We start from the raw sequence: 20,955 nt of genomic DNA, 5'->3' as shown, positions 1-20,955 counted from the left end.
TCCTCGAGGGCCCATATTTCTGAACACTCTGAAGATTCTCTACTGCCTGGAAGCTATCGCAGATACAGACATTTGTGAGTTACCATCGCTCTCTCAGAGCTTTCCCTGGAACCAGGTACTCGCTCCTTGAGGGCCTAACCCTTTCCAGCTACTGAGCTTCCTTAAGACCTTATGTGAGTTTTGTCATCTAGTTCTGGCTATGAACACAGCATACCTTATCTACTCACTATCTATAGTTTCTCTACAGCTCAGTAACCCTGGGATCGCTGTTTCAGTACCTGAGGGACTTCAGCCCTGCCGGACATATCAGCTCACTACTGCCACCTCTAGTGGTTCTACTAACCTGCTAATAAAAGAATTATCTGTGTCTGTTTCCGTACCCAAGCCTAACCGGTGGTCCCTTTCAGGATATCCTCCTGGGGGCGCAGTCATCTGCCATCGGCCCAAGGATCCACCTATCTACATTCCTCTACAGCTGAGTGCCCTCTCCAAGCACTCCGCTGATAACAGATTGCTACTCCTTCTCCATCAGGAGTCTTCAGCAACAGATTCATAACAGATTGCTACTCCGCAGTCTAAACCCTAACAGATTGTTTACTACTCCCTCTACAGGAGCTGAGCATATCAGATTGCTAACTCCTCCTTCCACAGGAGCAGATTCATTACAGATTGCTAACTCCTCCCGTCTTGAGGAGTAGATCATAACAGTTTGCTAACTCCTCCCTTCCAAAGGAGCCAAAGCATAACAGATTGCTAACTCCTCCCTTCCTCAGGAGCCGATTCATAACAAAGTCTCCTAATAGAAATACTTGACCATAGGTACACGTAAGAAGCAAGTTACATAATGTTGTGGCAAGTTACATAATGTTGTGAAGAAGCTGTGCGAGTACTCGTTGGGAGCGTAAATGTTACAGATCGTGACTGGCATAGCATTCCAGTGGCCGGTAAGGAGGATGAATCGTCCATTTGGGTCTGCTATATTTTTAACAATTTGGAAATTTGCTGTTTTACTAATTAAGATGGCCACTCCAGCCTTTCTGTTGACTGCTGCAGAGTAGATACACGAGCTTATCCAGTCCCTTTGGAGTTTTTGACTCTCCGCAGAGGTCACAATGTCGGCTTGTAAATGCTTAAGGTGGGTTAAGACTTTCTGTCGTTTGATAGGTGAACCTAACCCGTTGACGTTCCAAGATATAAGCTTATTCATGGGTCAGGTAGAAGTGGTCGCTGATGTGGAGATATTAAAGACAATGTAGAGGTAGAGGTGAGGGCCCCCAGCTTAGCCCTCTTCCCCATTTCGTCCAGGCAGTTGTGCATTTTTTGGAGTGTAGATGTCATCCATGATATTAGTATCTGTCCTCTAGGCCCTTGCATGGTGAGTTGCCATATGTAATTGATAATCCTTCGAGGTCTTGTAATAGCAAGATCAAAGATAGAACTAGTTCCTTCTATGGTACCCCTCCCTCCATCCCCCTAAGGTTCCCTGTCTCTTGAGTCCAAAAATGAGAAAACCTCATTCCTTGAGGCGTGGAGGTCATTTTATTTGTGTACAAGTGCTGTATCTCCAGAAGATAGGCCGTGGGCCCTGGTAAACTATGTGCAAAGAGATAGTGCTGAGTCCATACAAGGTAGTAGATACAATCGGGAGTGCACATAGAGAAGTGGCTTTGTTCTTACGAAAAGTGTTAGTTAAAGCAGCATAGTCTGCCTAGGATGGTCGGTGGAATTTCTTAAGACATGCCTTAGCTGGAGGTCCACTATTTGGCTCAGACTAGAGTCTTTCTTTCCGTCCCTGGGTGGACGGGACCAGTCTTTATGATGACAATGGAGGTCCTTGTCCGGCATGTTAGCAGACAAAAAGGAGAACTAGGGCAGGCCCAGATGAGAGCCAGCTAACGCATGCCCCGTGTGAGTGTTAAGATGCTGGTAGAGTAGTCATAAATTCAGCAGCTTTATCTGGAGTTTGGAAGATATGTTGTTTGTCATCATACCAAACCCGCAGTTTGGCTGGGTACTGGTGGGCAAATTTGATGTGCCGCTGATAGAGCTGGGAGCAAACTGGGGAGAATCCTCTACGCAGCTCAGACACTCTCACCGAGTAGTCCTGGAAAATGCGGATTGTATGTTTTTCATAGCATAAGTTTTGCTTGCGTCGGTATGCTTTCCAGATTTCATTTTTGTGTGCAAAACTTAATATTTTTGCGATGACCAAGCGTGGTCTTGTTGACTTTGGTTTTTTTGCTCCTAATCTGTGTGCCCTTTCTATTTTGAAAGCACCTTTAAGCTCCAGTAAGTCCAGTGCTTCAGGGAGCCACTGTTTAAATATAGCGCTCCTAAACATCTTTCTTCTATCTCTTCGGGGAAGCCCAGAAAGCGCAGATTAACTCTATGCTCCCTGTTTTCAAGATCATCTACTTTGTCCAGGAGTTGTGTGATTAGTTTCCCCTGGTTTTCACCTTTAGATTCTGCCCTGAGAGCATCGTCTTCCAGGGCAGAGATCCTGCTCTCAGCATGATCGATTTGGGGTGACAATTCTGCGATGGTTGCCTTAACTTCCTCGATCTGTGCTTTTACCCCCTCTAATTTTTCATCTAGAGCAGCTTTGATTACATGCTCAATAGCAGGGAGTGTAAGCCCTGCAGTCAGAGAATCTCCGGTGTGTTTGCTGACAGCGGCCATTTTGGAATCGGGGCTGCGCGTCTTTTCTTTTTCTTTTTTGCCAGTTTTGGCTGCCATCGGGGGAGGCATCTTGTTCATATAACGAACAATGGACATAAAGACTTACTGTCACTCGTTTTTGGTGAGTAAGGGGCCTCAATTGCGGGTAAGATGCACGCCGATGGAGTACAGGTACTCGGAGCTCAGGGATTTCCATCCTCCCAGGCTCACCGCATCATTGACCTCCCCTAGTCTGCTGCTTTTATGGTTCCCCAGGCTCTGCTCTGCCTATCGACTCTGGGGGGGTCCAGAAGTGACTCATATTGTTCACTGGGCTTATAAAAACAGAAAATTAAGCCTTTGTGGAGACTGGGGACAGCCACTAACCTAAAGCAGCATAGCTCCAGATGGAATCCTGTTTTCTCTTGTTGGACTAGTGCAAGGATATTAAGTGTCATAGGCGAACCTTACAACATTGCACACACTCTTAGCCCCACCCTTCAGGTGCCTCTCCAGAGAGATACATACCTGTGCTTGGGACCAGAGAAGGTTAATTTTTAATTTGCCTCCCATAATATAGACTGATTTCTTGCTGACATTGTTCTCTTATCTCCTATATTTCCTGTTGTTGCTTGTTTTGATATCTCTATCTCTTTACTCTAGCTAGTGTTTTTAGATTCCTGGCTAGTGTTTTGAAATAACTGCTGTTTAAAGTTAAAAAAAAAGTATTAGTCTGTTGGATTGGTGTCTCGCAAGGATTTGTAGGGGTTGATTAAGAAGTAATTTAAATAGAAGAGAGAGAATTGTTCAGGTGCCTCTCCAGAGAGACACATACCTGTGCTTGGGACCAGAGAAGTTTAATTTTTAAATTCGCTAGCCATAATATAGACTGAGTTCTTGATAATATTATTCTCTTTTCTTCTATATTTCCTGTTGTTGCATGTTTTGATATTTCTATCTATTTAATCTAGCTAGTGTTTTTAGATTCCTGGCTAGTGTTTTGAAATAAGTGTGTGTTTGTAATTTATAGAACAAAAGGCTGCTACCTGCAGGAGCTGTTTGGTCCCTCTCACTCTAGCCCTCTCTCATCCACCCCTAAGTTTTTTCTTCCTAAATAGTTCCTGTAAGGACTTGGTTAAGTGAATAATAGCAATCTAACAACTTATATAATAGTTACTATTCCAGAAAGCTTTTATTCAGTGTAACATTTGTGGTGCTTATGTCCCAAGGCCTACCATTTGGAAGCTTAAGGGTTGTCCAATTTGTTTTCAGCGGTCTGCAATGAAAAAGCGGGTGATGATTTGAAAGAAGAATTGTTCAGATTTCAAAAAACCTGTCCTATCTTGTCGCAATCAGAATATCTTCCTCAGCTTCCTTGGAAGATTCAGAATCCCAAGAATAAACAGTTTACTGTGGGATCTGGTAGAACAAGACATGTGACTATAAGACACTCAATCTCCCCAACTGGACAGAATCCTGAATACCCACCCTCACTCCCACAGAGAAGTCAGGCATCCAAGACTCAGAATCCCAGGAATAACTGGATTACAGTTAGCTCTGGCAGAATAAGGCTTGTGATGAAGAGACACCCACTCTATCAACTGTTACCCTTACATAATGCTTTTTCTGCTTTGGAAAATGAAAAAGCCCCAGCAACAGAATAGGACGTGGTATCTGAAAGGGAAGTAGTCACCCAATGCACCCAGAAACCCTCCAACATAGTCAAATATCATAAAAGAAATGTTACAGAGACATGGTTCACTGAGTCTCGTGATTGGGATGCGGCCGTCCTGGGCTATAACTTGTCAAGGAAGGACAGAGAGGGCAGAAAAGGGGGCGTAGTAGCTCTTTATGGCAAAAACAATATCCAAGCAACTGAATAGAAAGGGACATGGAATAAAGAAGAAGCATTATGGCTCGTCCTAAAAAGAGAAGATGGTGCTTCCATTTTTTACTGGTGTGATCTACAAGCCTCTAACCCAAACAGATGAACTGGACAGAGACCTGATCGAGGACATCCAAAAGTTGGGAAAGAAGGGAGAAGTGTTGCTCGTTGGAGATTTAAATCTTCTGGATGTGGATCCCTTCTGTGGAATTTTTAAAAAGTAGAGAGATAGTGGATGCCCTTCAAGGTGCACTGCTCAAATAAATGGTAATGGAACCCATGAGGGAAAGTGTGATCCTTGATCTATTGTTCACTAATGGGGATAATGGCTCTGATGTTTGGGTAGGGGCTCACATGAGCAGTAGTGATCATCAGACAGTATGGTTTAATATTGCAAATAGGATACAGAGAAGGCACACCAAGACCCAAGTTTAAATTTCACAAACACAGACTTTGTCAAATTGGGGATGTGGGGTGTGCTAACCCCGCTGCGGTTTCCTCCGAGGGAGCGGTGGAATCGCCTGGGGAAGTTTCTCTTAGCCCCCCCTGATCTTTACCCACCGTTGGCCCCAACTGCTGGAGCTCCTCCCTCACCTAGGACGCCAGGTGATGAGGTCACCGTGACAGCCCTGGAAGGTGGGTGCCAGAGAGGAGCGTTTCTGGAGCAGCACAGTTCCCCATTGCAAACACTGGAGTTCGCTGGAGCCGGTGCAGAGGAGTTGCCTGTGACTTCGACCCCAAGCTGGAACCAGGATGGGCATGGAGAGCTGGAGGCAAACTGGTTGAGACCAGCAAGGGAGGAAAAGGACCCCTACGAGGAAATGAAGAGTGAGTCCTTTGTTTTACCTACTAAACCTGCGGTGGTAATGCTGGTCGCGTTGTGGGACCTCGTAGCCGGTTTTGGCTGCACTCTCAGAGACCAAGGGACAAAAATGGTAAACTTGGAAAGAAGATTGACTGATTTAGAGGAAAAAATGGATAATCATTCTGCTGAAGTTAATACAAGAATAGAGAAGCTTGAAATTTCTTCTATAAAATTACAGGATTGTAATATTAAATTAATTAAAGATTCAAGCAGTTCCTTAAGGAGATTAGAATATTTAGAAAATTATAACAGGCGATTAAACCTTAGGTTTTTGAATTTTCCTAAAATTGTAGGGAAAGACCACTGCTTTACTTTAAGAAACTATTTTAGGGAAGTATTAAAATGTGAAGAGGATAAAGTTCTGCCTGTTAGTAAGTTGTTATTCTTGCCCAATCCCTCTAAATTGAAAAGTTCTCAGAATCAACGTGGGGGGATAGAGAATCTGACTCAGTTTTTGGAAAATTCCTCATCCGAGGTCTACGATCAGGCAACTCTTTTGGTAACCTTTCCATCAGAGTATGATGGTAGCAATGTGATGCGTAGATATTTTAAAAATACCTCCGCAAGTTTCCATATGCAAGAAATCCGAGTTTACCCGGATTTCACACCAGTGACCCAGGAGAGGAGACGTGAGTTTCTCAAGTTAAAGTTACAGATTTTTCTCTTGGATATTTTTTTAAACTAAGATATCCATGTAAATGTTTGATCTCTTCACGTGATGATTCTTACATATTTTTCTTTCCAGAGCAATTGAAATTATTTATAAATTCAAGGAATGTAGCTTCCCTAACTCTGGTTAACATCTAGGTCGAGAAGATATTAGATTAAGTTGTAGCAGAGATCATGTTAATTGCCTATTTCTTTAAGCATTCTATTACTATTATTATCTTCCTGTATTCTGTTCCCGTCCCCCATGTTACCTATGTTGATGGAAAAGATGCTTATCGAAATTTAAATTGTCTCATTGTTTCTGCTTTAATAATTGTATGTATAAGCATTTATTCCTATATTTTCTGGAAGTAAGGGTGTTTCTTACTTGTAATATTATTGAAAATGGTAAAAATAAAAAAAATGGGGATGTACCTGGAGGAAGAACTGGAAGACTGGGAGAAAATGGGTGAGGTGAAACAACAGTGGGCCAAATTAAAAGGAGCTATTACAAAGGCAACAAATCTATATGTAAGAAAAGTAAACAATAGAAAGAGGAAAAAGAAACCGATCTGGTTCTCTAAGGAGCTGGCTGAAAACGTTAAGGCAAAAAGAACAGCATTCGAGAAGTATAAAGGATCTCAAAAAAAGGAACAAAAGGAAGAATATCTGTTAAAAATAAGGGAGACAAAGAAAGAAATCAGGAAATCAAAAAGTCAAGCAGAAGAAAGAATTGCCAAAAAGGTAAAGAGAGGAGACAAAACATTTTTCAGGTATATCAGAGAAAGAAGGGAGGCCCGAAGTGGTATAGTGAAACTGAAAGGTGACAAGGAGCACTGTGTGGAGAGAGATGAAGAAATGGCAGAAATATTAAACAAATACTTCAGTTCAATATTCACTAAAGAAAACCCTGGAGAAGAACTGTTGCGGGTTGACAAGACCATAGATAAGATAGATGGAGATAGAATAGATGAAACTCCATTTACAGAAGGGAATGTATGGGAAGAGCTAGGAAAACTGAAAGTGGACATGACCATGAGGCTGGATGAGGTTCATCCCAGGATACTGAAAGAGCTCAGAGATGTGCTGGCGGGTCTGCTGAGTGACCTGTTCAATAGATCCCTGGAAACAGGAGTGGTGCCAAGTGATTGGAGAAGAGCGGTGGTGGTCCTGCTTCTCAAGAGTGGGAGCAGAGAGGAGGGTGGAAATTACAGGCCAGTTAGCCTCACCTTGGTGGTGGGAAAATTAATGGAGACTCTGCTGAAGGAAAGGATAGTGAACTATATACAGTCAGGAGGATTACTGGACTCAAGGCAGCATGGATTTATCAGGGAAAGGTCCTGTCAGTCAAATCTGATAGATTTTTAAAAAATTATTATTTATTTATGTTTTACAGAATTTAACACAAGAATTTTTGTACTAGAAAGCATTGAGAGACGTGCCATATAATAGATGTTAAAAAACATCAAATTGACATCATATTAACATGTAAAAAGAAAAAAAAAAAAGGTAATCATCTCCACACATTTCTCAAATTATTTTTAAGAAAAAAAGGGGGAACAAGACAGAAAGAGAGCGATATTGGAAAAAGGAAATAGAGAGGCATACAAGACATCATCATTTCCAAACTACCATATCATCCTAATGAGCTTCTTGGGCGTGCGAGTCCAAGAACAGTCACAGTTGAGAAGGTTCAAAATAAAGATAATTGACATTAAGATATTTTCCTAAACATTTACATGGGTATCTCAAGGTAAAATGTGCACCTGATTGATTTTTTTTAATTGAGTGACTAAAGAATTGGATCGAGGAAGAGCGCTCGATTTGATCTACTTGGATTTCTGCAAAGCTTTTGATATGGTCCCACATCGGAGGCTTGTGAATAAAATGAGAAGCTTGGGAGTGAGCGCCAAAGTGGTGGCCTGGATTACAAATTAGTTGACAGGCAGAAGACAGCGTGTAATGGTAAATGGAACCTACTCTGAAGAGAGAACAGTGTTAATTGGAGTGCCACAAGGTTAGGTGTTGGGACCAGTTCTATTCAATATCTTTGTGAGTGACATTGCGGAAGGGATAGAAGGTAAAGTTTGTCTATTTGCGGATGATACTAAGATCTGCAACATTATACAGACCTTCAGATACCTGAAAGGTTTTAATGATACACAATTAACAAACCTTTTCCATTGGAAAGAAATCAGTAGAACTAGGGGGTCACGTAATGAAACTCCAGGGAGGATGACTCAGAAGCAACGTCAGGAAATATTTCTTCATGGAGAGGGTGGTGGATGCCTGGAAAGTCCTTCCAGAGGAGGTGGTGATATTTGGCAGGATGGATAGTGACAATGTTGTGAATAGCCATTTCAACAATTTCACCATTGGAAAACCTTAAGAAAATGCCTGTATGCAGTAAGTTTCTGTCAAAGTGTATTGTAACTGTAGAACAAAAATATTAATAAATGTTATTTGAGGTGTAAACAGGAGACCAGATTCTTTAGTCAAAATATTTCCTATTTAGTTTGTTTGCTTTCCTACACATCTACTATTTCAGATTTATTTATTTTAAAAACTTATAAACCGCAAATTACAAGTCAATTGAACTAAGCAATTTATATGTACTAGCACTGTCCATCATCTTAAAATTGGGGCAGCATGAAGCTAAGGTAATATGGGGCAATTTTCAGACTCCCAGGCTACTTTGTACCCATAGACCTGCAAGCTCATTTTCAAAGGCAAATGCCCTGTGCAGTTGGCCTTTGAAAATGCACCGGTGAGAATGCTGTGGCTACAAAAGTGCCCATGAACTTTGTGCCTGCTTTGAAGCGGCTACAGAGTACACACACAGGAAAGTACACGTGGTGATTTCACAACGTACTCACTACATGCACGATCCTTGCCTTACCTCCGCCTGCCCCTTTTTTGTTGCTGATTAATGTAGGTGCATTGTGAAGCAGTGCGACAACTTTTACCTCTATGAGGGGCGGGGTGGGGAGGAGGGGGAGATTTTCAACATTTTTTGGCCGATAAATCCCTGTATGTAAGCCTTTGTGCTCCTTGGCCTTTCTTCCTTATTACCTTAAACACAATACCTCTACAAAGAGTCTCCCAATAATTCTCATGACTGTAACTTAAAAGCTTGAATTAGGGTCCATTAAGAACTTTTCTAATGCCAGAGGCTTAAGGCTGCAGTTTTTCTGCTGTGGATTTAAAACTAAAGCAAATCAGGTTCCTTTGAAAAATAAAAGTATCAAATTTTCCCATTATAAGCGTAATATAAAAGTTCATTTCCCTCCGTGCCTTGCCCCATGTCGGATGAACAGCAGTGTATCCCGCCCCCCACTCGCAGCGGGAGGGCGAGAGCTGAAGAAAGAGTAAAAAAACCCAAAAAACCAAACCATCCTCGCACAGCTGCTCCTTTCCCCCGGCTGAAGAGGCAGAAAGGCAAACCGAACCTCACTAATTTATGTCTTCTGGAAATGCATCATTGAACACCGTCCTTTAGCGTAACCTGTCAAAAAAAAATCTTGCAGCAGTTGCAATGCACTTTCAAGAGGACATCGGCAGCAGATTCACCTTTAAGATGAGTTGAGACTATGTAGAAGCACTGCTGGCTGCTGCTCCGAGTTAAAATATGCATTTGGTCTGTGCTGAATGCTCATTTTAACTTGGTCAGTGGACTTTTCAACTCCTGATGCATTAGCATGTAATTAGCTTACTGCATCTGGAATTTAAAAAATAATTGCTTGTGCATTAGGAAACTGAGCTGGATCTCAGCGCACAGTTTCAACACAACAAATATTACACTGGGCCCTAGAACAGCATTACTATTCTTAACAGGGAAAAGGACTGGCCTAGAGTTTAAAGCAATGAGAACCATGGAAATCAGAGTTCAAATCCTACTTCTACTGATATGCTTTGTGACCTTGAGTGCTTTATCTGCCATTGCCTTTGATACCCACTTAGACTGTAAAATTTTTGGGCTCAGGAACTTACTGTACCTGAATTCTAAAATTGGCATTGCTAGAAACCACTTTGATCATTATTGGAAAAAGTGATACAAATCCAAATTTATTATTAGCAATACACCAGCTGGGAAAGCAGAACATGCGGGACAACACAGCAACTACACATTAGCAGCATACTTCACCTTGATCACCCATGTATAACACAAAACCTTACAAAATACAGAATATTTGACCACAAACTAGATACAGAAATATGCAAACAAAAACTGGAAACCTCGAGATGCCAGATTCTGTGTGCAATACAACACTAGAGAAATAGAAATGCATTTCCTCCAGTACTGTGCAAAATACAAAGATACAGTATCAGAGATGCACGTTTCCCACAGCTGACAGAGAAAATCAAAGACTGCCTATAAAAAATTGAGCACAACAACCACTGTGTATGGCTAGGGGAAACAGGAGAAAGAGTAGCTATAGAAGTAAAAAATATGTATCTTTCCACCAGGCCAGAAATGTAATTTATTTTTATTGTACTTATTTTTATATTTATTGATCATACTTATCAACAATATTTTACCCAAAGCGATGTAGAACAATAAACAAGACCAAGGACAATACAGACCAGCACCGGAAGCTGGGAATTGTCTTTGTTATTGTCCTTTCTATTCCTTGTAATTTGTCTTATAATTATTATCACCATTTTGTAAAGTTTTCCCTTTTATTTTAACCACTTTATGTATTATTTTGGCAACTCATGTACACATTAATATGTCCATAAAGTTATCCGAGCCTACTCTACTCTGTTCACTCTAGCTTTACCCTCTCCCCTCCTGTTCCTTGCATGACAGAAAGGTAGGGGAAGGGGAAAAACAGGAGGGGAGGGGCTGGATTAAGGAGTAGAATGGCTTTCCATGTTCCTTGTCCTCTCTAACCTTGTTCATCTTTCCTCCTGTTCCCTGCACCCTGTTTGGGAGGGGAATGGCTGGAGCAGGAAGCAGAGGGCTGTCCTCTGTTACTTGAGATTTGGGATACTGGTCAATAGAGTCATCCGGCAGAGACCTGTGTGCATATGAATAGTGAATCCCCGGTACTAATCCCAAAATTGCTGTACTCAAGGCAATCGCCTGAGTCTGCCTAATAGATGAACCAGCCCTGCTTACCTGTTCACAATTCCAGTTTTCTTCCACTTCAGGTAAGATGTCTTTCAACATAGAATGTAATGTAAACATTTTTCAATGGATTCGTTAGATTCCAAAGGGCACACCAAAAGTTTTATCTCTGGGGCTGTCTTCACTAACAACTGTCCCCTCCTGTTTTTCCTCTTTCCCCTTTTTCTTCCTCCTACCTCTGTAAGCTGGTAGGTCACAAAAAAGAGCAGCTGAGCGGGCTTCTTGCTGGCGGGGGAGTGGGAACCCTGCCAGCACCTCATTCTGATATGCCACCAGCCTCCATGGGATCTTTTTGATAAAGGGGAGTGGGAACCCCACTAGCACCTCATTCTGCTGTGCCGCCAACTGTCCTGGGGTCTTCTTGCTGGCGGGGAGTGGGAACCCTACCAGCGTCATTCTTCTGTGCTGCCGACTGTCCCGGGGTCTTCTTGCTGGTGGGGAGTGGGAACTCCACCAGAATGTCATTCTTCTGTGTCGCTGGCTGCCTCGGGGTCTTCATGCTGGTGGGGAGTGGGAATACCACCAGCATCATTTCTCTGTGCCACCGGCTGCAGAAGGGCCATCTTGCTGGTGGAGATTGGAATCCCCCCATTAGTGTCAGAATTTTAAAGGCACAGTGAGGTGGTCAATGCAGGTTTTTTTTTGAGGGACCCTTTCTACGGTTCCCAAAATTTTGTCACCTGAAGCTACTGCCTCACCCCGCCTCATTATAGAAACACCCCTGCTAGAGTAAGGTGCATTGGTTGCACACCATTACATCCTGATTAAATGGTTGGCAGATATGCCATCCAACCTCATGTGGTGGAATTAAGAATGTTTGATCTACTTCTTTTAGAACAAATGACTGCTAGGAAAGGAAACTAGAAGGTAATTTAATGGAAAAATATTGGGGCAGATTTTCAAAGGGGTACGCGTGTAAGATACGTGCGTACCCCCCGAAAACCTGCCCCAACCTCCCCCTGTGTGTGCTGAGCCTATGTTGAATAGGCTCGGCGGCGCGTGCAAGTCCCGGGACGCACATCCTGGGGCTTTGCTAGGGGGGCATGTCGCGGCGGCCCGTCATCCGGGGCAGGACCGCGGGCGTGGTTCCGGCCTGGGGCATTTCGGGGACGTGGCCTAGACCTCTGAAACTGCTCCTGGGCCAGGGAATCGTGCGCCGGCCAACAAAGGTGGGGGGCGTTTAGATAGGGCTGGGGGGGTGGGTTAGGTAGGGGAAGGGAGGGGAAGGTGCGGGGGGTGGAAGGAAAGTTCCCTCCGAGGCCGCTCCGATTTCGGAGCGGCCTCGGAGGGAACGGAGGCAGGCTGCGTGGCTCGGCGCGCGCAGGCTGCCGATTTTGCGCAGCCTTGCGCGCGCCGACCCCGGATTTTAAAAGATACGCGCATATCTATTAAAATCCGGTGTACTCTTGTTCGCGCGGGTGTACTTTATTAAAATCTATCCCATTATGAGATATGGTGTAGTTTCATTCATTCCCTTTCCAAACGACATCAGATCAGGATTTTTGACTCATTTGAGAAAATGGAGTTTACTAGGTTTATGATGATTTATTAGGTTTATTATTGTGATCTTCCTTGTATTGTTTAATTAATGAGGTACATTTTATAAGCCCAGCACTGATGTTTTCATATTTTTCTTTGTACACATTCTTTACTTTTATGCTATTTCATTGTATGAAAGTTAATTTAATGATTTTATTTCCTCTTTATATGACCCATTCAATAAAAAACAATTTATTCTAGGCATTTTTCCAAGAGTGGGATATGAACATGTGGCTTGAAAGGAACCCCCTGCTGAGATTGGATGTCTGAGATCATCTCCATGGAATATTAAGAGGACCACCTCTGCAAAGTCGCCAGCCCTGCCCAGCTTGAGGAACAAGAGCTGTGCTCTGGAATTGAATCTGGAAATCCTTCATGGCAGGGAGCAGTGGTCGCTTTTTTTTTTCTCTATTGGGCTGACCCTCCTTAATCTAAGTTTAAAAATAAAGTAGTAGGGACCTTTTGAAACAGATCAGACCAAGTATCCTGTTGCTGCAATCCAGCTACTTGCACTAGTTTCCCCCTGTATATTTAGAGAATGCTGGCATCATCTGCATGTCCTCAAAAACCGTAAAACTTGTAAAATGTGGGGTATCCACAATGTCAACCACTAAGCAGGAGGAGGTGTTCCTAAAACTTGTGAAGTCCACATCTACAGCAGCAAGTACCTGGCAAACCATAGCCACACATTTACATTAGTAGAAATGCTTATTAAACTCAATTTCTAGAAAGTCAGGTTACCCCAGACTAGAGATGTGAATTTGGGGGCAATGAAATAGAAAATAACAATTCAATTTCCTTTTTCCGTTTTATTTCGTTCTCAAAATGAAACGATTGAAAATCCAACAAAATTTTGTTGGCTTTCACATTTCATTTTGAAACCGCCAAAAAAAAAAAAAAAAGTCGCCCTTGGGCCTAGATCATAGGCCGAGGCCCAAATCAGGGGCCTTGGCCTATGGCCAAGAGTGACACCGGTACCTTATCTGTCAGAGAACTGATTTTGCAGCCTGGACACAGGCCTGGGCCTTTGTCTAGTTCAATGACCAGGCGTCGGATCTGGGCCTGGGATTAAACTGAGGCCCAAGTGTCGGGATCCAGCCTCTAGTCTGGGTCTCACCATCAGACTTTGGCCTAGGCCAAGGCTGAGGCCCTGGCATCTAGCTTAGGCCCCGGTATCGGGCCTAGGCCGATGTGTCAGGACCAGGCCTTGAAGCCTGGACTTTGTATAGGACTTAGGTGACCTACTATGGCCTAGGCCTACGCAAGGCCTTATCAGTTGATCCCCCGGATGGGCAAGTAGGGGCTGCAGAGGATTCCGGCCCTGGCATTTTTACATGTGGGAGGGAAGGGTGCTGAGGACAGGTAGCCTCAGGAGGCCCCATTTCTTTTTTTTAATGCATTTTTGGAATGTTTTTAAAAAAATGTTTATTTTATTTTGTCAAATAAAGAAAACAAAGTAAATATTAAATTAAATGAAAATCATGAATAAAATAAACACCCCAATAATTAAATTAAAAGAATTAAACATTTTTTATCCCTGTGCATCCCTACCCCAGACTTCTCAAAATAGGATGCTACCAGTCTCTAAACACCAACTCTAAATAGATAGGATGTCCCAGGCTCTTAACCCTCATCAAAGTGCAAACTGTAGGAAAGAGTTGCTAATCTGATTCTGAGGCTTACCTAAAGTGTTTGGCATCCCGGGCGGATACTTCTTTTGGCACCTCCCCCCCCCCCCCCCCCCCAAATGTATAATTTTAAAATTTACACACAGAAAAATATGTTTGGAAGTTGCCACTTTTCAACTGTGGAAATTCCGAACACTGGGATGCGCAGAATAAAATTTTCACCTTTGTTCTTCCACACGACTATTTTTTTAAAAAGCTTTCATTACTTGCTTAATTACTAGAAAACTGTGCACAAAGTGAGGTGCAACCAAATGATCCCAAATATAAATATACCAACACCATTCCATTAGAACAGTCAAGAAAATTACAATTACTTAATAACTGACACCCCCCATCATTAGGAAAACTTGTCTTTTTTTTCTTATCTTATATCCCACCCCTTTACCCACCAATGCCACCCCAGGACTGGTGCAAGGACATTAGATGCCCTGGGTCTAGGCAAACCTTACCAGCTTGTATGATCCCCTCCTGCCAGCCCTCCCCCATATATAATTAAAAATGTATGCCATTATTGTAACAGAGTTTACATGGAAAGGGCATTCAAAGTACAGTCTTCAGAGGTAAAAATATCACTCACAACATGAATATTATATTTCCATGCACTGCTGTGGTGCCACAGCCAGAAAACCCTGTCAAAAAGACATTTGGAACTCGTATTGTAATGTGTATTTGGTGTGGGCTTGGCCTCCAGAAAGCCATAAGTAAACTGAATTATAATTACAATGTAGTACACTTCCCAAACCAAAACCACACTAACTACTAGCACTCAAATAATAAAAACCCTACCTAAGAAAAGGCAACACTGCAAATATTATACTGGGCCCTAAAACACCAATACATCTGTTAAGAAAGCAGAACAAGTCCATCTGCTATAGATCTGTACACAGAAACTACATGCCAGCACAATACCTCAACTCGGTCATACATGCAGAACATAGAAAACCCTCACCAAATGCAGAATAAAGAGATCATAAAAATATAAACAGCAACATGCAGAAAAAAACTGAACTGGAAACTGCAACAAGCCAGACTCTGTATATAGTGCAAAAATGGAAAAAGCAAACATCTTCATTCCTCATAAAATATCAACCAATAAAATCAAGAAATATAAAAATCATAACAGTGAAACCATATAAATAAAAAGAATACATATTTCAAAACAGTTGATGAATTGACTAACATCCATTAACTAACTCAAAATTTTAAAAAATGTACCAAACATCAATAAAATATGCCAAAACAGGAGACACATCAAATGAAGGCCAATAGTTAAAACCAACAGGGTAAACAAATAGCCTCAGCTCTCCTTACCTGGAACTTTTGATTTCCAGTCACCCTGAGATTGTCATAGATTAGTGGAGTAGAGGGAGGGTGCACACTTTATCCTCTCTCTCTCTCATATACACAAACTCCCTAACATATGTATTCATTCTCTCTCTCACACATGTTGACTCTCAAACACACACCTCCTCTCTCACACACACACAGGCATTCTTTCCCCACCCACACAGGCTCTTTCACACCCACTGGCGCTCTTCCCTCCACACACAGACACACTCATTGGCTCTCTCTCATATATATACCCACAGACTCTCTCTCCCTCATACACATAGCTCTCCCTCACACTCACTGATTCTCCCTCACATATACACACACACAAGCTCTCACACTCACTGGCTTTCTCTCCACACACACAGGCTGCTCTCCCCCTACCCCACTCAACAAGCTCTCTCAAACTCTAGGGCTCCTCTGGCTGAGCACTCTGGAGGCCGGGTTGGGCCTCTTGTTCCTGCTGCGGGTGGGAAGGAAGATCCTGAAGGCCCCACCCCTTCTCTGCTCATACAATGGCCGACAGGGCTTGGATTCCCTGCTGGCTTTCTAGTTGCGGAATGTATTGTCTTCGGTCAGCCAGGATTGGGGCTCCCTGCTGGCCTGCTGCTCCAACTGCATGTCCTCTTCGACGGGCAGGGCTTGGGCTCCCAACTGGCCCTTTGCTCCTGCCTGGAATGCCTCCTCTTCAGCCGGTAGGGTTTGGGCTCCCTGCTTACCCGCTGCTCCAGTCACACGTCCTCTTTGATGGGCAGGGCTTGTGCTCCCTGCCGGCCCGCTGTTCCTGAGGTACTTCTTTCTTCACCATCCGCCGAACACCCGTCTGATTCACCTGGAACCAGACAGCACAGCACAGCACAGCTGAGAAGCCTGCTCATCACAGGCTTATTTTTCTCTCTCTGCGGCTGCACCACCGTCGCTGGCACCCGCCTCCTTGCCCTCACCCGGGGCGGACTGCCTTCCTCGCCCCCTCAGCACACCTCGAATCCTTTCCCTCTTTCTGACACTAAGCACTTTGCCAAAGGTAGTGACAGTAATTTTTAGAGGTGCCTCTTTTTTTCATGATTATTTAATGTGTCCTCCTTACAAAAGGGAGTCTCCAAATGGGATCAGTTCCTAAGAAGGGGAAAAGATTTGTTTTTACATCTTGGGTTTAAACTCTTGGACTTGAACAAATCAGTCTTCTTGCCTGTAATGGTGTCCCACCAGAAAGGAGGAGTAGCCTAGTGGTTAAAGCAGCCAGCTACAACCCACCAAGCCAGCATTCAAATCCCACTGCTTCTCTTTGTGACCTTGGTCAAGTCACCTGCCTCAGGTGTTGGCTGTTCTCTCTAATCGGCCGTCTACAATTCCCTCGCTGAGAATTTCTTATTCTGGTTCTCATCCGAATGAAAATGATTGCCGAAGCCAATATATACATGTTGTCCGTGACGCTGTCCGGTCCGATGCTGAATGTCACAGAACACCACACTAACGCCAGGGTCAGGGTAGGCAGTAAATATACAGGTTAAAGACGCGCTACTTTGGGCGCGCGTTACTGTATCGAGGGGAATAGCTAATCCGATCATTAACATACCATATACATGCGGTGGGCGCTAATGGCAACTCGTCTTTTTCGGCACGCGGTAAGGACGCGTAAAAGCCGATACTGAATCGCGCGTCCGGCATACGTGCTTAAAACGTGCGTCTAATGCGGGTTAAAAAACGCGCGAGCGCAGCCGCGCTTTACTGTATCGGCCTGTTAATAAGCATTTTCCCCATAGACATAACTGAGAAAAAGCCTTTAGTAAATGACCCCCTTACGTTGTACGCGCTCTGGGGATAAGGAAATACCTATAGTACCTGATTGAAGTGCCAACAAGAAAATTATTATTATTTTTTTTTTTACCGTAATGAAAATTCTTCAGTCATGGTGATCTGGCATGCAGTACATTTACCTGGTGATTAATCTGTATTTTGCATTTACACATGCACAAGCCTTTAAGCCTTGATGCTATCAGAAGTGGCATCTGATGATACAAAGGATGAGACTCGCAGCCAGCATGTGCCTCATTTTGCTCAGCCTTCTCTTCCCACTTTGGCTTGCTTGGCTGTGCGTTTGCTTCCTTGGTGCAGGCAACACATTTTTCCCATGGGGAGTAAATCTAAAACCCTACTCCTATTGCTTAAAGCTTTGCTTCTTTTTGGAAGAGCCCTTGGGAAGCATCAGGGGGCAATACTAGATAGAACAGCCTGCCCTGTGGAAGTTTTATTTTCCCTAACTTCTGATTTGGAGCAAGTGATGTAATTTAAAGTCTAAAAACCTATGTTGCTGCAATTTTATGTAACCATGAATCAGAGGAAAAGTCCCGCTCCGTCATAGTTTTTTTTTAGTAGCCGTTGATCAGTTGGTGTAGGTGAAAAACACTCTAAGTAAAAGGTGCCCAAATCCTCTCTGTGATAGAACTGATTTCTAGTAGTCAGGATCTGGAATGACTGCAGATGACTCCAAAAGCCGTGGTCCCAAAGCTGGTCCTTTATTTACAGATGAAAATATTTACATGCTTCTCCACAGGCACTTTTGAGTATACGCAGTTTTCAGACAGCTGAAAGCTGGAACATAGGATTCACAAGTTACAATGAGAAATCCCTGAGGTTTTCTTCATACCTCACAAACGGGCCGATACAGTAAAGTGTGCACTGTTAGCCCACGTTTGGTCGTGCATTTTTGACGCACTTTTTTTACCCCTTATACAGTAAGGGGTAATAGCGCATCAAAAACGTGCGGCCAACCCCTCCGAAACTAATAGCGCCCGCAACATGCAGATGCATGTTGATGGGCCTATTAGTCATTCCCGCGTGATCCAGAAAGTAAAATGTGCAGCCAAGCCGCATATTTTACTTTCAGAAATTAACGCCTGCCAAAGGCAGGAGTAATTTCAGCCGGCACCGGGGAAGTGTACAGAAAAGCAGAAAAAACTGCTTTTCTGTACACCCTCCGACTTAATATCATAGCGATAAGTTGTCGGAGGCCCCAAAAGTAAAAAAAATCTGCCCGCGGCTCGCGGGTTGGAAGACAGATGCTCAATTTTGCCGGCGTCCATTTTCTGAACCCGTGGCTGTCAGCGGGCTCGAGAACCGACGCTAGAAAAATTGAGCATCGGCTGTCAAACCCACTGACAGCCGCCGCTTCTGTCAAAAAGGAGGCGCTAGGGATGTGCTAGTGTCCCTAGCGCCTCTTTTTACCGCGGGCCCTCATTTAAATATATTTTTGTACTGAATCGCGCGCCCAGGAGAGTGGACTGGGTGCGCGTCGGGAGAATGGGTGCTCGCCGGCTCTCCTGCGGGTTTTTCTGTATTGGCCTGAAAATATCTTCCCTTGGAAAGGCCCAAGGAGTTGAGGGTGTGCTGCCTATTCTTGGCTTCCAAAGGATTTGTTTATTTATTTATTTCTAATTCACATTTTTACACAGCTCCTTTCCCTTATGGAGTCTCCCTTTCATGGACAAATTGACAGTGGGGTTCACATCCCATAAAGTGTGTGTTAGGAGGATCCCTTTTTCACTCACTGTCTTCTCTTCCCCATATCAGGCAGAATTTCTCTTCTATATGGGGAAACCCAGCCTCCTCCCAGGAGCTCAGGGCCTCACCAGGATCTTGGCTTTCTCTTTACAGCCACAGTGTCTGCATGCAGACTTTCTGAGTCTTAGCTCTGTGGAACAGAATCAGAGGCCAGCTTGGCTCTGACAGTATTATCCTTTGGGTCTAGCAATGCAATGTTGTGCACTGCTAAGGGTTAAAACTAGTAGACTAGAAAATAGGTCATAAAATATAAGAAACTGCAGTTATCAAAAGCATAAGAATGCTTTGCTCCAACAGCAGTTGTTCACTGCAGCCATCAAGCTGGACACGGAACAGGTTACAAGAAAAATATTCCACAAACGGGCTTTGTGCTGGTCAGTGTCCCTTGAGCAGAGACAGAGAGGTCCATATTCGAGACCTGTTTAGAAGTATAATGTAATAGTTATCCAATTAAATGGCTTACCTGGCTATATTCAACCCTCATCTAGTTACCCGGCTAGAATTTAGCTGGCTAAAAAAAGGGGCATTTCATGCGCGTTCTGGGGAAGGGTTCTGTTATCCAGCTAGCCTAGCCGGATACTGGGTATATCTGGCCGGATAACTTTAGATCTGCTTCTGAGCAGGTCTAAAGTGAACCGGCCTTGTGTGGCTGGATAACGCGCTTACTTAACCGGATATCTTTAAAAGGTATCCAGCTAAGTAGCGCAGTCACCCTATAAAATAACAGGTTCAGATTAAAGGGCGGAGATTGTAAAACCTTGCCAGACCCTAGTCTCTTACCTCCACCCCCCCCCCCCCCTCTCTCCCCAAACCCATTTAAATCTGAAGTGCCCAGCCTACAGTCCCCGGTCCCAATCGGTAAACACGCCATTTGGCTGCCTCCCTGCCATCCACCCACCCACAGCAAATAATCATGGCACCTCGCCCTCCCCCCCCAACCATCCCCATCCAAGCGAATACTTTTATTATCTGCGCCGAGGGCGAGGGAGCCTCTGCTCTGCCTCTTGCACTTCCAGCACTTCAATGCAGAGAAAACGATAAATAATATTTTGATATCTTTTTTTTTTTTTTGTTGCTTAAAGGATATTATCATCTGAAAATCTGAAATACTTTTACTGTATGACATTCTCAATAGAAATGTTTGAAAAAAAATCCCCTGTTAAAACTTTGACCTTGGAGTGATCCGATTTTCTGGTAGGACCCTATGCATTTGTTCTAGCCAAGCTTTTACGACACACATATAAGCACCGTCGTGAGCTCTGTTCCGAAAGCTGTTTCATTCTGATGCTACCAATGGATTCAAAACAGTCCAGGCCCACTCCCAGCCGTTTCAACTGCTTCTCAAATTTAATATATTCTCTATATAATGCAAAGTAACTTAAAAAATCAGAGTACTGCAGCTTCCATTCTAGGATACAATAGCAATAGGAGCACAGCAATTGGAGAAGCCAGCACACCTTTACAACAGAGAGGAAAACTTGCCCTTGCCAGAGTTTCAGTTCATAAGGATTTTAATTGGGGATGTGATGCTGGAAACATCAGGGAGAGTAAAATTTCCCCTTTTGTCTCTTTATTTGTTTTGCTATGCAGCTGATGTTTTAACCAGTGGATTACCACAGACCCAGGGAGAAAGGGCCTCTCTTCAGGAGCA

The sequence above is a fragment of the Rhinatrema bivittatum genome, chromosome 5, assembly GCF_901001135.1.
Source record: "Rhinatrema bivittatum chromosome 5, aRhiBiv1.1, whole genome shotgun sequence".
NCBI lineage: Eukaryota > Metazoa > Chordata > Amphibia > Gymnophiona > Rhinatrematidae > Rhinatrema > Rhinatrema bivittatum.
The sequence above is the reverse complement of the archived record's forward strand: the minus strand, read 5'-3'. Positions refer to the sequence as shown.